Below are 17670 nucleotides of genomic sequence, written 5' to 3'. Positions count from 1 at the left end.
CTATCCAACATCCAGATCATCTCCCGTGATGACATTGAGACTCTCACAGTAGATCTTAATTTAATAAGCCACAAGGTACCGTATTTAGACTTGTGGAGCCTTCCAGCATCAATATGTGAAGTTTGTGGTTGGTGATATCAACAATCATACTACAACATGGGGTTACCCAGGTACCGACGAAAGAGGAGAGGATGGCGTAGAATGGACAGATTCGTGCAAACTAATTCTACAGCATGATAACGAACATCCAGTATCATTCAACAGTGCGAGATGGAGGATGGATATTATCCAGATATTAAATTACAGTATCTGCGTAAGCAAACGCATATCACGGTTTTCAGCGAAATCAGTGTGGCAAACAATCCCTCATCGTCCTATTATATGCCAGATATATGCTGCAATCTGACCGCAGACAGTTCCTTTTCATACATACATCTCCATTACAGACTTTTATGCCTTTCAGCGTTCAGTCTGCAACCCTATGTGAATTTTTTAAACGCCACCACAATCCTCTATTTGCAACTAGTTCTGGGCCTCGTCTTTGTTCAATACATCTTACCTTTAAATCGTTAGAATCTGAGTTCCTTTTCGAAGATGATGTCATTTTAAGAAGGCTGATTTGGGGAAATGCACTATTTCACTGCAGGAGAACATTCTGAATATAGAGCCTTTTCCTTATTCATGTGATGATTATGTAAATATCGTGAAGTTTTTTCTCGTATCTCAATTCGCTGACGGTGAATACTATATACAGAAACTATTGAAATATTGAGAAAATATCGTGATCTCTTTAACAACGATCCTTTGAGATCCGATACCGTCCAAGCTGGGGAAACCTCAACAACAGACTTCAAAATTTTACGTTCAGAAGAATTAGAGTCTAGTCATCTTATGCGGCGTTTCTGTATGGCAGCCATTGGCAGTTGTAAGAGCGCTCAGGCAGGGGGGAGGTAGACAACATCAGATAACAGGCAGATTATCCACGAACCTACTACGCTACATAGCGTGGGGAGAGGTGTCACTCCCACGTGCTGCGTCCCAGGTGGCGTGTATGGGGTTTTACCCGGCTTTCCGTCGACATGAGCGAAATAATATAGCTCTCGTTGACCAAACACGCAGATCTGTGTGTGTGGGGGACGGGACCAAGGGATGCTGAATTAGTATGAAATGACTTGTGCTTAGTTCCACTATCCTTGTGATTAACCACCACAAACTGAGGAATACAATGTGTCTGTTAGAGCATTTGATTGCGTATCTCATGCAAAACTTGTTGAGATTTTAAAATCTACTGGTGTAGATGTTGGTGATAGTTTAGTTTAGTTTAGTTTAGTAATGTTTTATTTTACCTGGCAAGATTAAGGCCTTGAGGCCTTCTCTTCCATCTAACCAGGAACTGAAATATACATATATTGCATTGTATTACAATAACTAAATCTAATACAAATTAAATTAATAATAATACAAGAATGGTGAGATTACATTAAGATGAAATGAATTAAGATTAAATTAATAAATTAAGATTAAATAAATCAGATATAAAAGGGATAAATTCTTAAAACTAATATCCTACATGTAAAAAAAGGCAGTACATAACATTTGATTTTAAAGACAAATCGGATAAAAATTTTAGACTCTCTACCAGGACATCCATAACAATAGAATGGTTGTAAGTAGCAGCATCAAGTTTACAGATGATCCTTACTGGTGCATAAAATGTCTCCAAAGTGCTTCCTTGAAAGTGTGAATAGCGCTTAACCCCCTGATATTTTCGGGAAGGAGGTTCCACTCACGGCAGGCAATTACTGTGAATGATTTATCATAGATGGCAGTTCTGTGGGTAGGTAAAGCAAGGATGGAATTATTAGTGGATCTGGTGTTAAGACTGTGATAAGAGGATATGTATTTGAAATATGAAGTAAGGTAAAATGGTTGTGAAGAATGAAGGATTTTATGGAGATGGCATAGGGAATGCTCAGTGCGACGGATCTCTAATCGGGGCCAAGATAGATGGTTATATGAAGGAGTTACATGGTCATAGTACCGTAGGTTACAGACGTATCTCACACAAGCATTTTGACCACGTTGTAATCTGCTCAATAACTTGCCTCGAGCGTCTCTATAAATCGCGTCACAATAGTCGAAATGAGGGAAAACCAGACTTTCTACCAACATTTTTTTGAGTTTTTCAGGAAATAAGTATTTATACCCGCGCAGCATGTGCAATGCAGAGAATATTTTCTGGGTGATGTTCGTGATATGCGTTTTCCATGACATGTCATCATCGAAAGTAATACCTAGGACTTTTACTGATGACGTGAATGGTATGTTAGTATTACACAACCTTATAGATGGAATCTCTGGTCGATTGACCTTCGTGAGTAGTTTTGGGTATCCAAGGATGATGGCTTGCGTTTTAGCTGGGTTTAACCTAAGCCCACATCTCAAAGACCAAGAAGAAAATGATGTTAGATCCTGATTGATTTTGTCTATGGCCGAAAGTATTAGATTTGGAGATGTATGGAGGTACATTTGTACATCATCAGCATAAATATGGTATTTGCAATGCGTTAGGTTTTGGGAGACATCATTAATGTAAATAGAAAAAAGAAGGGGTCCTAACACTGACCCTTGGGGCACACCACACTGCACAGACCGCCAAGTTGATTTGTTTATTCTATCTGTAACACACTGCCGACGGCCATGCAGGTAGGAATGCAACCAAAGGAGGGCGCTGTCCGAGAAATGGAGGGAATACAATTTCGAGAGCAAAATGTCAATGTCAACAGAGTCAAAAGCTTTGCTCAAATCTAGGAGTATTAAAACTGTCACTTCCTTGTTGTCCATAGCTTCTCGGATGTCTTCTGTGACCTTCAGTAGTGCCGTTGTAGTACTGTGTGCTTGACGAAAACCAGATTGTAGTGGGTCAAATAAGTTGTAAGTCGTCATGTAGTCTGTTATTTGTCTATGAGCGATGAACTCTAGCGCTTTGGATAAAGCAGAAAGTATGCAGATGGCTCTGTAGTCAGATGGTTCAGAAGGGGAAGCTACTTTTTTTAGAGGACGTATAATGCCTGCTTTCCGTATTTCGGGAAATGTGCTGTCTACAAGGGAAGAGTTAAATATGTTCATTAGTGCAGGTAATATCACATCCAGAATAATTTTTGTCATCTCTATTCCTATCCTGTCATTTCCTTTTGCCGTTGATGTTATCCGATTTATAGCAAACCTGACTTGTGAGTGGGTTGCTGGACGGAAGTAGAAGTTTTCTCTATCTGTTCGCGTCTTTGCATAATTCCCGTCTAGAACTTCCTGTTTCAGCGCTGCATTTAATTGCAGTTAGATGAAAAATGATCGTTCAGTTTTTCCAAGGGTATATTTATTTCGTCATCGTCTCGTCCTTTGGTAATTCCAAAGCTCTTTATGGATTTCCACAACACAGCTGTTGAAACATTTGGTTGAATTAAACTGTGAGCGTGTCGTAGTTTCGCATTTCTAATCTGTTGGGTCGTAGCGTTTCTCAGTCTCTTATAGTTCAGTAGATTGTCAGGAGTGCAATGTTTCTTAACTCGTCTATAAGTAGCATCGCGTTCAGCCATTAGTGCTCTAATCTCATCTGAGAGCCAGGGAGCTGTCTTCCGCGTAACTCGAGCCTTCTTTTCAGGGGCGTGTCTATCATACAGTTCAGTCATATGTTGATTGAAGAGATTCACTTTGTCATTTATGTCTTTAAGTTTAAATATGTCATGCCATGGCACTAAAACTGCGTCTTGTAAAAGTTTAATCTTATCAATTCTTTGTAGATCTCTATATGAAATTATTTTCGATTTGAACTTGGGACTTTTAATAGAATAGGCCATAAATATAGCATCATGTCGCGATATACCCGGGACACTAATTTGACCGTGATGAAGAACTAATTCAGGTTGGTTAGTGGCAATGAGATCAATTAAGGTGTGTGATGTGTCTGTGTGATGTGTAGCGTTGAGAGGGAGAAACGTTCAATTGCAAGCTTTAAATGAAGTTAAAGGTTGTGGGTTGTCTGAGGAGAGTTAGGTTCAAGAAGGTTTATGTTAAAGTCGCCCATTATAATTATATTTGAGTAATCAGTGACTAAATCTTGTATTTGAGTCTCTAGATCGCACAAAAAACCCGCTTTCTGTGGCTTATATACTACACCCAGAAGACATTTAACTTCACTCACAGTTATTTCCAGGAACATGAACTCAGGTTTTCGCTCGTACGGACCTGGAGACCTACACATTATTTTAGGGCGTAAGCTGGTCATAACATACGCAGCGGTACCCCCGGAGGGCTCATTTAATCTGTCGGATCTAAGAAATGTATAACCCGCCAGCTGCAGTCTTTCTATTGCGTGATGTGGTTTTAACCAAGATTCAGAGATTAATATTGCGTGGAAACTGGGAGGCATAAATAGGGCTTTTATTTCGTCCATTCGCGCCTCCGCAAGGAGGCTTTGAGCGTTTATATGGCAAATCTTTAAAGCATTACTGTACGGAGAAAGCTGGTGGTTAATGATGTCCCCTGTCGACTGGGAATGGCAAGAAAGCTCAGATGACAATAGGTGTATGTTGCCTGCACAACTGGTTCCAGCGACATTGGGGGAGGGTGGAGTAAGTGAAAGGTTTTGAGGAATGTTTGCAAGGAAGAGGGGAGCCTGTTCGTTTGTCTCAAGTTCGTTATCAGGGGGACTGTAAATTACGTTGTTCTCCGTTATGTTGGAGATGATTATGACAATAATGGGAATGAAATGGAAATAACAATTTACAGCGATCAATACGATAATGGCAATGTGTCAATCATGTAAGTGGAAATAAACACGACAAAAATAAGGCACTGAACCCAGTCTACCGCTACTAACACCAATCTACCACTACGGCAAGCAAAAGTAAGCTATATTACTAATTACGTTCTAATAGAGAGTTAAAGTTAAAAATTACGGTATACTACAAGGTTAACTCTAAAATTAAACTACAATAGAAAGTAACAAAATGTTGTGATCATTTCTCCCGCATATCACTTTAGTTCATTTAACTGTTCCATAGTTCACACTTTATACTTATTTGATCCTATTTTTATATTGATTACTCCATCAATGCTCCATACCTGGCGTACACCGAACCTCGAAATTGCCACCTTGAGGACTGCGAGTCTTGTTGCAGTCAGATCCTCTCTTATTGTGACCGCCGTTCCTTTAAGGCCTCTTTTCTTGTGGAAGATTTCACTCCGCTTACGGTAGGAAACGAATTTCACTATCAGAGTTCGTGGCTTCGCACCCAGTCGTCTTCCAATGCGATGGCTCCTGTCAATGTCCCGAAGGTCAAGGTCGACACCAAGATCTCTTGCGATGCTTATTGCGATGACATCGGGATCTTCTCCTTCCTTTACCGGAATGCCGAAAATACGGATACTTTGCCGGCGCTGGTATTGCTCCAGTTCATCTTGCTTGTTTTTAAAGTCGCTTTTGATTTTTACAAGTTCCTTGTCCTTAGCCTGAAGCTGATCTTGTAATAGTTTGACACTTTCCTTGTATTCCTTTCTTAGTTCCTGGAGCTGCAACATTAGGGGCTGTAACTGTTCGGCTACGGCTACGGCTACGGCCTGCTTAACGAGTTCTTGTATGCTGGCGCCATGCGGCGGGCTGGCTTGGGGAAGCTTCTTAGGAGCCATTATGACAACTTAGTAGTAGAACACTGCTAGTTTACTGTAGTTAGCTGCACACGTTGAACTTCAGCACGAATGTAATAACGTCTTTATCACTTCAAGCACGTTGAACTTCAGCACGAATGTAATTCTTTATCACTTCAAGCACTATATCACCTGCAATTTACAATTTTTGCGAGAGAAAGTTTGCGCGCGACTAGCAGCTAGCGGCAATTTTCAGAATACGAATGATATTCGAATCATTTCCCATCTGTACTGGAATCAAACGGTAGAGGTCAAAATATTAGAAACTACTATTGAGGACATAGCTATACGAAGAGGTGTCCGCCAGGGATGTGTCTTGTCCCCACTTCTTTTCAACATGTACTCTGAAGCTGTGTTCAGAGAGGCTATGGAAGATGTTAATCTAGGTATCAAGATTAATGGCTTTGTCATTAATAACATCCGATTTGCTGATGACATGTTTGTGTTAGCAAGCAACCCTAGTGATTTTCAAATCATTATAAACAACATCGTGAGGACCAGTGAAACCTACGGTTTATCTTTGAATATTAACAAGACCAAGCTGATTCTATTCTCAAAAACACCAAAACAGGCCTCCCTTTACATCAACAACAACATCGTCCACAAGTATCTTCCATCAAATATCTTGGAACTCTAGTTAACCAGCATTGTGATTCAAAATGACGAATCATATCCAGGATTGGACAAGCAAAAAATATGTTCAATACCATGAGGACCTTATTCACCAGCCGAGAACTCAACCTCCAGCTCAGAGTTCGAATGCTACGGTGTTATGTCTTTTCTGTCCTGTATGGTTTCGAAAGGTGGACCCTTAGCCCTTTATTGGAGAAGCGTATTGAATCTTTTGAAATGTACTTATACAGAAGAATACTCCGAATATCTTGGCTAGAAAAGAAGACAAATGAAGAAGTCCTCAACATCTTGAACAAGAAGAAAGAGCTTCTCATAAACCATCAAGGAGCGTAAGCTCAGCTATCTCGGGCACATCATGAGAGGTGAACGATACGAACTTCTCTGATTGATCATTCAAGGTATGATTGGTGGGAAAAGATCTGTGGGAAGACGGAGACATTCCTGGCTGAAAGACTTGCGGCGGTGGTATACGTCGATAGAAATCTTCCGTGCTGCAGTTTCGCGTATAATCATAATCAATAGGATCGCCAACCTTCGAAGGGAGACGGCGTCATAAGAAGAAGTAAGAGGATCATTGTGTGTTTACAGTAACCATGTATAGTACCCACCACTATGACGGAGGCTAACCCTTTGCCTAGACTCGGTTAGAGGATCCCAGGGAAATAAAAGAAGCTAACCTCGCTTGGGTGTTTCAGAATGTGGTTGTGGAAACCATGGGTGTGCGTTCCGAGGAACACCACCGATAGTACGAGTCCCAAAGATTTGTACAACTATGTGAGGAACACCACGGGATAGTACGGGTCCCAGAGATTTGTACAACTATGTGAGGAACAACATGTGTTTCGTTCCGATTCTCACCACGTTATAGTACGGGTCCCTGTGATTAGTTACGCTAAGTGAGGAACATCATGGATCCGCGTTGCATGGAACACCACTGGTCTAGAATATACCTGTGATTAGTACCCTCTATGTGAGGAACAGCAAAGATAGCGATGATCCGTCTACGGAAGATCTGGAAAGATAACGACATCACCATCAATACAAAAAAGAAGCTCGTTGAATCTCTAGTCTTTTCAGTCTTCTTGTATGGCGCAGAGACGTGGACCATCCTCAAACATGATCGTGAACATATAGAAATCTTTGAAATGTGGTGCTGAAGGAAAATGTTAAGAATTCCTTGGACAGCTCATCGCACGAACACATCAATCCTGAACCAACTTCAGACAAAAGTTCGTCTATCGTGTAAGGTCTCTCAGCGGATTGTTCGCTACTTTGGACATATAATGCGCCGAGATGATGGTCTTCAAAAGCTGATTGTTGGGGGCAAAGTCCAGGGAACCAGACAACGAGGACGAGTACCACCGCGATGGATTGACATGGTGAACGGCCCCCTACAGAGTTCTCTCAAAGCAACCACATTGAAAGCTTTAGATTGGAAAGAATCGCGGAGTATGATTCATCGGGTAGAGGGCTGAATATTACGACAGTCACGACGCCTCAGTCATGAGGCAAAACGAAGAAGAAGAAGAAGATGTGAAGAACATCTCGGTATAGTTCGCGTCAATGACATTTGTACAACAAAGTGAAGAACATCATTGGTTTGCATTCCGAGGAACACCACGGGATAGTACTGGTCCCTGGGATTAGTACCAATATGTGAAGAAGACAATGGCTTTGCGTTTCGAGGAAAACCACGGATCTGGGTTTTACCTGTCATTAGTACCCCTGTGTGAGGAACACCACGGGTTCGTACTGGTCCCTGTGATTAGTACCACTAAGTGATGAATTCCATGGGTTTGCGTTTTGAGGAAAGCCACAGGTCTGCCCTTTACCTGTCATTAGTACCACAATGTGAGGAACACCCGTAGGTTTGCGTTCCGAGGAACATCACGGGTCTGGGATTTACCTGTCATTAGTATCCACTATGAGGGGAACACCACGGGATAGTGCGGGTCCCTGAGGCTTGTACAACTATGTGACGAACACCATGTGATTGCGTTCCGAGGAACACCACAAGTCCAGGTTTTACCTGTCATTAGTACCCACTATGTGAGGAACACCACGGGATAGTGCGGGTCCCTGAAATTAATTATCTCTCTGTGAGGAACGCCACGTGATAGTACGGGTCCCAGATATATGCAAACATTTATAAGGAACACCATGGGTTTGCATTCCTAGGGATGCCTCGGGTCTGGTTTTACCTGTCATTAGTACCCACTATGTGAGGAACACCATGGGATTGCATTCCGAGGAACACCATGGGTCTGGGATTTACCTGCTATTAATACCCACTATGTGAGGAACACTACGGGATAGTACGGGTCCCTGACACCTGTACAACTACGTGATGAACACCACGGTTTCACGTTCTTAGGAACACTACGGGTCTGGGGTTTACCTGCCATTAGTACCTACTATGTAAGGAACACCATGGGATTGCGTTCCGAGGAACACCATGGGTCTGGGATTAACCTGTCATTAGTACTCACTATGTGAGGAAACTCTACGGGATACTACGGGACCCTGAGACTTGTACAACTATGTGACGAACACCATGGGTTGGCGTTCTCAGCAACACCACGGGTCTGGGGTTTACCTGTCATTAGTACTCACTATGTAAGGAACACCGAGCGGTAGTGCGGGTCCCTATGAATAATACCACAATATGAGGAACACCACGGGATTGTACGGGACCCTGTGATTAGCGTGCACTATATGAGGAAATCCACGGGATAGTATGGATCCCTGAGACTTGTACAACTCTGTGACGAACACCATGGGTTCGCGTTCCGAGGAATACGACGTATCTGTGGTGTGCCTGTGATTAGTACCCAGTATGTGAGGAACACCACGGGATAGTTCGGGTCCCTGTGATTAGTACTACAATGTGAGGAACACCACGGGATAATAGGGGTCCCTGTGATTAGCACCACAATGTGAGGAACACCACGGGATAATACGGGTCCCTGTGATTAGCACCACAATGTGAGGAACACCACGGGATAATACGGGTCCCTGTGATTAGCACCATAATGTGAGAAACACCACGGGATAATACGGGTCCCTGTGATTAGCACCACAATGTGAGGAACACCACGGGATAATACGGGTCCCTGTGATTAGCACCACAATGTGAGAAACACCACGGGATAATACGGGTCCCTGTGATTAGTATCACAATGTGAGGAACACCACGGGATAACACGGGTCCCTGTTATTAGTACCACAATGTGAGGAACACCACGGGATAGTACGTGTCCCTGTGATTAGTACCACAATGTGAGGAACACCACGGGATAACACGGGTCCCTGTTATTAGTACCACAATGTGAGGAACACCACGCGATAGTACGGGTCCCTGTTATTAGTGCCACAATGTGAGGAACACCACGGGATAGTACGTATCCCTATGATTAGTACCACAATGTGAGGAACACCACGCGATAGTACGGGTCCCTGTTATTAGTTTCCATTGTTTGATGATCACCACGCAATTTTACGGGTCCCTGTGATTAGTACCACTATATGAGAAACACCACGGTATAGTTCGGGTCCCTGAGATTTGTACAGTTATGTGAGGAACACCATGCTTTTCTTTCCGAGGATACAACGGTATAGTAAGGGTCTCTGTAATTAGTATCGCTATTTCAGGAACATCATTGATCCGCGTTCCATGGAACACCACGGGTCTAGCTTTTACCTGTGATTAGTACCACCATGTGAGGAACACCACGGTATAGTTCGTGTCACTGAGATTTGTACAGCGGTGTGAGGGACACTATGGGCTTGTATTCCGAGGAACACCACGGTATTGTACGGGTCCCTGTGATTAGTACCATTATGTGATGAATGACATGGGTTTCCGTTTTGAGGGAACCCGCGGGTCTGAGTTTTACCTGTCGTTAGTACCACTATTTCAGGTACACGACGGAATAGTAGGAGTACCTGTGATTATTACCCCTGTGTGAGGAACACCATGGGTTTGCGTTCCGTGGGACATCACGTGTCTGAGATTTACCTGTCATTAGTACCCCTATGTGAGGAACACCACGGTATAGTATGGGTCCCTGTGATTAGTACCCACTACGCTAGGAACACAACGTTATAGTACGGGTCCCTGTACTACTACGTTACGAACCCCATGGGTTCGCGTTCTCAGGAACACCACGAGTCTGGGCTTTATATGTTGATCGTACAACTATGTGAACAACACCACGGATAGTACTGTTCCCTGCGATTTGAACATCTATGTGAGGATCAACTTGGGTTTGCCTCCTAGGAACACCACGGTATAGTACGGGTCACTGTGATTACTGTCCACTATGTCAGGAAAACCGCGGGGTAGAACGGGTCCCGGTGATTAGTACCCACTATGTGGGGAACACATGGGTTTGCGTTGCCTATGGGTTGCGCCCTTATGTCTGGAGCACCGAAAGTTTACGTTACTTTTGAGAAATACCATGGTTCTTCTTTATTAGCGATAGGTACCTTTATGTGGGGCCGTTCACCTAGATTTTCGACCTCATTAGGCAAAAAGCATCATCGTTTCAGGGATGTGCTTTGGAAGAAGCTCCTTGGTCAGTATATACCATTGTTATAATTTAGCTTCTGGGAAGGTGGGCCATCTTGTTCCACGTTCAGCTCTGAGCCCTAGACCACAGCTCATTCCCTTTTGCCCTTTAGTTTTAGCCCTTTTGCCATTTTGTCCTTTAACCATTTAACACTTTTGCACATTTGTCACTTTGCCATATTGATCTGTATCTTTTTTGTACTTTTGGCTTTTTGCAGTCACTCAGCTCCATGACCTGATGTCACCTTTCAGCATTTTGCCCCTAAGAATAAAGCACATATGTTAATCTTTACTCCATCTCCTTTGTCCTATTAAAATAATGCGAATGGCCGTCATCCAGTTCCAAGCTCATCTCCTAAAGCCCATGGACCATATCTCATCTTGTCTGGCTAGGTTAAGCCTAAGATCGAATCTCAAACTCGAGTCTATAACGCCCTCGTAAAGATTAAACCGGGCAACAAATCCATGCCTGTTAGCTTCAGCCAGTACTATTGGACATCAAACTTGAGTCTGTAAAGCTAATGGCATTGTAAGGTTAAGCCTAGGGTTGAATCGAGGGCCTATGACGTCAGGCCCCAAGTCAAATCCGTGCCCGTTAGGTTAAGCTTGCACTCTTGGCCAAGCCCTACTTTAAAATTCTCCCCCTCCCCAATGTATGGTCATGTGAGGTTAATCATTTTATCTAGGATTACTTATTACCGTATGTACCTTCATCATTTGCTAAACACTTTAATTTCATGAACATTCATGAATTTCATGTCACCTTCACTATAAGAATCATGATCGAATAACTGTAAGAATGATCATTTTAGGCCATTAAGAAGATTTGTTAATCTATATTCATTATAGAAGACAGACAAATGATGGTTTAAATTTGCATTAATTAGATACGTTTCTTAATTAGACAAGCTCGGGGTTGTTGAGTGAACACAGACAGTGATTAATATCTAAAACTGCGCTTGTCGCTTCATGCGCTCAATAATATACTCTCCATAATGCAGTATGAGCTATGAGCTATGGTACCATTCTGTCACTTAACAAGGCTAGGCTATTTCCATTGAGCACTATCTGTCTTCTTAAATAGAGCATCCTATGTCATTAAACCCTATTATTAACACTCAATCATTTACATCCACATACATTACTTTTAACGTAACTTATTTTTATATCATAAGTTTAGTCCCTAATGCACATGAATAACATTTAAGTGACAATTTATACTTCATTGATGGAAATATGCAAGATGAGGTGTCATATTCTATAAACATTCACAAATGAATACATCGTATCCATCCCAGTTAGGTTCTAAGTTAAACAAATTGGTCTATGATTTTTAACACTTGTTTGCTAGTGCACTACACTGTTAATGAATTTCAAATAATTGAAGACTTACATTATCAACACATTTTATCTGATAGAACTACAGTACATTCATGTTCATAAAAAACCGAACATCTTGAGAGACTGGAGACAGGAAGTTCATATTCATAGGACATGTTCATTAGTATGTTCTGCAGAAACGATTAGCATTTCAGTCACCCAGAGACGGCACGTATCCCGTTGGCTAGTAGGCACTCTGTCCTCCAAGGGCATTGATAACTTATTCCATGTGTGATGGCATCGACACGTATAAGGCGCGAATGGTGTCCTGGGGTATAGCCATCCATGCTGCATTCAAATGGTTCCACAGTTCATCTTTGGTGGCTGGCATTGGGTCACAGTTCCGCACCCGTCCTTTACACATTTTCAATTAGCTACAAGTCCGGTGATCAGGTGGGCCAGGGCAATAGTCTGACATTCTGTGACAAGAAAAAAACACGTGTTCATGCAGCGATATGTGGTCGTACATTGTCCTGCTGAAATAAACCGTCTGGTGTGTCGTGCAGAAAGGGTATGGTTACGGGCGCCAGGATGTCATTCACGTAGGTCAAACTGGTAACATTGACCTGGACACGCATCAACTGTGATTTATGGTTGTACCCAATAGAACGCCACACCATAATGCCTTGACTTGGCGCTGTATGTCTTGTGTGAATTTAATCAATGTGATGCCTCTCCCCCAGTCTGCGGCGAAGAAAAATTCGGCTATCATTTTCAAATAGACAGAACCTGGATTCGTCTGAAAACACTATCTGCTGCCATTCCTGTCCGCAGTGACGTCGTTCCATACACCATCGCAGTCTAGCATGTTTATGCACATTAGTCAAAGGTAGGCAGGGAAGTGGGCGACGTGCTGGTAACCCAGATCATAATAAACTGGGACGGTCTGCCACTCCTGAAAGTACGATATGTTACACTGTTCCACTATTGCGCCAGAGCTGAGGAGGACGCATATCTGTGCTTCAGTGCCATTCGGGTGAGGTGTCGATCTTCTCGGGGTTGGGGGGTCCTCGGTGGTGCGACCAGACCCATCTGGTCATGTTCTATAGCCTTCTGTGAATATTCTGTACACACCCGTTGCACTGCCTTCACACTTCTTTGCACATGAGCTGCAATATCCCAGATAGATGTATCACGTTCTCTCATGCCTCCTTCAGAATCACTCATTTGACAGTACTTTTCTTGCATACGTCTGCGAGGCATCCTGCACGTCTGCTCAAGTTACAGTGATCCACTACCTTCGGTAGACAGCGACAACGAGAGCCGCAGGCACAGTTTACCAGCCGATGTTGGTGCGCAGAAATATCAATGTGGACCTTGTACCTGAGGGTCGACATGGTTCAAATGCTAATCGTTTCTTCAGAACATATTGTTACGGAGTTATCCGTGGTAGTTAGAGGTGAAAGAAAGTGCTGGGATGAATAGGACTCAATCTACGAAATTAAAGTTCAATTTTAAAATTTAACAAGGTTATATTTTTCTTTTCAAGATCAAGAAATAACAAATATAACAGGTACACAGTAGCCTAACAACAAATCGAGAATGTTCAATTACAGTGTTACAAGATTTGGGCTCCGAGAGCCAGACACACAATTCTTGAGCAGTAAGCCCAACTTTACCCAAATACAAGATTCGACAAAGGGGCAGAAAATCCCAATCATGACCAGGAGCACTTGCTCCCAATTACCTAATAAAGCCTCCTCGAGGCACACAAAATCAACTTTTAAGAAAGAGCAAAACCGCTCTCAAAATTCAAGCCTATCAAAGGCCACACCGAACTCCACCTTTAAGCTGTCCTCCAATTACAATAACACAGGGGTAAAAATACCCAACCTACTGAGGCCTATTCAGTGAAGAAACAGGACAATTACATGGCCTCCAAAAATACCAACTTGAGAGGAGGCGAAACTGCACTCCCAATACATTTTGTTTAAAACCTACTTGGCACTAGGCCGTTAATGCAAGGGCTAATCCCATACTAAAGGGGTGACACGATAGGAAAACTTATTACATTTCGAAACGAAGAAAAATGGTTGAGAAAACGTAGTCACCTCAAGAACAATATGAAAGGGAGCTCGAGAGGGTAGGCACTCTCTATCCCAATTTGTAGTTTAATGAGACAGAATGTATACCAAGAGTCTTTTACATTTTAAAGGAAAGTTACATGATAAAAGTTTCGAACCCGCCCCGAGGGTTTAACTGCTGAGCTAGCAAGAAAGAAGTTATAAGGCGGCCATTACCTGGTGGTTGAACTGCTGCCCGAAGAAAGAGGCGCTTCCCGCCCCCTGCTACATAATTTACACACTGATAGATGTTACTGAAGTGGCGCAGAGACCCGAAAATCAGCAGTTTATATACCCTCGCTGAACATTCGAGACCTTTCAGGAATGAGAACACCCGCCCACAAGCCTTTTATTGGACGACCAAAAGATTACATGTCAGAAGTGAAGAAGAAAACCAGGATTGGTGGAAAATTAATTACAGAAATTACTCATTGGTCGAATTCAAAACTGGCGGAAAGTGAAGGGTTATACAGCCAACCTAAACAATGACTGAAAGAAATTTAACAAAGAACAAACTTATGAACACAAAATTTCTCCCAAAACACAGTTCATTCACTTCGCACTAGGGTGCATAATTGTAGTCCTTCAGTAGTGCCATCTAGAAGAGAATGTTCACACTTCTTACTACAGGCAAAACAAAAATACATCGAAAACGACACCGTTCAGAACACTTCAAAATTTACAAGTAGGGACATCTTCTGAGAAACTAGGGAATTAACACTGTAGTTAAAGTTCAGGCTTCCTCCAGTAGAGGAGTTTCAACTGGCGCAATGTTTGAATTAGCGGAGCGGAGGTGTACCGCCCGGTACACATATGATCCACATGTCTTGTGAATATGAACTTCCTATCTCTAGTCTTTCAAGCTGTTGTGGATATTAAGGACATCAGTGTATTTCAAACATTCACAAAATTTACCAACACCAATACGTAGATGAGAAGCGGTAAGAATCTGTAACACAAAATAATAGATAACTTTATTTCAAGAATAAAGTCCTTTTGAAAAGGAAATTAATATTTAAAAAAGGTACTAAAATTTTTATGATGGAAGTTGATTCAGTCCTGGCTGTCAAATCTCACGATTGGTCCCTTTAGGACACTTTAGGGTGTGGTGGGATCTCCCCTCTTAGTAGCACAATCCGGAAGGAACATCCCTTGCAAGGTGCACCCCGATGAATGTAGAGATTCATGTTGCAAGCAGCATGATGATTACCCTTGTACCTTGTCTTGCAGGCTTCTTGTAACAGTAAGCTTCCTCACACACATACATACACACACACACACACTGAAACTAAAACAGTACATTAGTATGTGCTCCAACCATGCCTATTTAAATGTCAGTCGACACTTAACATGCGGGTTCAGATGATTTATGCATACCACACGTGTTCTGGGATTAATATTGTAGTGGTTATGTCTTGCAGAAGACGAAATAAGGTGTTATATTTATGAGACATCACGGCTAATATACGTCGCTTGGCATAGAATACCTTGTAGAATTGTAGTGGGAAAGCGAAGTGAAGTTCTGCTCTAAAGTAGAGCAGTATAAAGGCAGTAGAGTAAAAGCTGAGTAAGTTGAGCGTCGATTTCTCACTGCCTTTATCAGTTATCAGCCTAGAACATGTGATTAGTCGGAAACCAATCATAAATTTTCTTCATGTATTCTTTAAAAATCATGGTTCGAAACTGGTCTTGTGAATAGTTCTGAAAATTTGCCGGGCAGTGCTAGCCTTGAAAAAGTTAACTGTTCATATCTGTCGCATGCTAAGCTCCTGGCCAGTACGAGAAGCGGAACGGATCGCCACGTGGTCATGCAGCTATGAGTTTAAAGGCGACTTGCTCCAAGGTTATCAGATCCTGGCCTTCACCTCAACTGGTATAAATGGCCCACTGACCGAATTAAATTAGGATTTTGCGGCAGTCTCAATGTTAACTGTGATTATGCCATATTCGGATACAATATGTTATAGATGAAAGATTTCTTTCCACAGTATATACTACTGTATAAATGATACAAAGTATTGAAAGTTTGTTATTTTGATATATTGATGGGTTGTTGAATTAGTAATATAATTTGTAGAATCCTATGTGTGATAATTACATTTTCAGTATAAATTGTGCAGATCTTTAAAGTGGTACTATCTGTGGATTTGTACAGTGCTTTCGCAGCGTCATTCTACATTATTAACAGTTAACTTTTCTTAGATGCTCAGCTATCTTTTAGCTGTTAATTTTAATACTATAATTCGTTTTACGGTAAAATAATGATAATCATTATTTTACTATTTGTTAATAGATATTTCACCCAAGTGTCATTGAAATGTGTTTGATCCAACCCTGTCTCTTCACTTTCGAGAAAAAATGACCCGTGAGTATTTCTCTATACCCAGATACCTTTGATCCACTATTCCCGTTTACGGCATATACCCTGCAATTTAGTAGTATTTTCGTGCTCTTCTCTGAGTATTGGCTTCCAAATATTCCGTTGGATAATTCGGGACGGGTTTATCTTCACACAAGGGCGTACTTTGTTTCTTAATATGGATAGATCTGTGTTGATATAGGTCAGTCTAAGTTCATAGAACTTTTGTGATAAAATCTATTTCTTGATTGTTGTCTCTTTTTCTCTGTCCCTCAGTGGGGTTATTTATTTGTTGTATCGGGTGGTACTGAATGTTCACATTGTCAACAAATGTTAGTTGAAGTGAATTGTTTTTGAGTGTTTTACTCTGAATGAAGTTCTGTTAGGTTAAACTTGCGTTAGCTTGATCACCTCAAGAATCATGTCTCTGGCAGTTTCCTGAGTTGGGTTCATTCGTGGCGTTACTTCGGACTGTGCTGCAAGGAGATAAGCATAAACTTGGAAGCATGGTCTATCGTAATTACAATGCCGATATGCTTGATAAGTCTCCTAAGTGGATTCTTGGTGAAAGACATTCGGAGAAGGTGCGAAGAAGGGCTACCTCGATCCTAGAACCGAAGAACATAGGTAGGCAGCCCATCTTGACTTCAAGGGAGGAAATCATGCTCTGCATAGAATTTTTAAAGATGTGCATTTGGGGTTCTACTTTACTCTTTACTTTTCCAAAGTAACCCCATGTATCGTAACATTTTCGACATGTATATGAAAGCTTATGTCCAAATGTGCATGTAAATCTGGGGAACTGTAAACACCGAATTTTTAAAATAAAAACGTAATTTTTAACGTAATGTTTGAAATTACATATTAAGATACACTCACAATAAGTATTGGAAGAGAAGGAATTCAAGCAGCGAGCTCGATAGCTGCAGTCGCTTAAGTGCGGCCGGTGTCCGGTATTC

Source organism: Anabrus simplex, chromosome X (assembly GCF_040414725.1).
Source record: "Anabrus simplex isolate iqAnaSimp1 chromosome X, ASM4041472v1, whole genome shotgun sequence".
Taxonomy (NCBI): Eukaryota; Metazoa; Arthropoda; class Insecta; order Orthoptera; family Tettigoniidae; genus Anabrus; species Anabrus simplex.
This window is presented reverse-complemented; position numbering follows the sequence as displayed.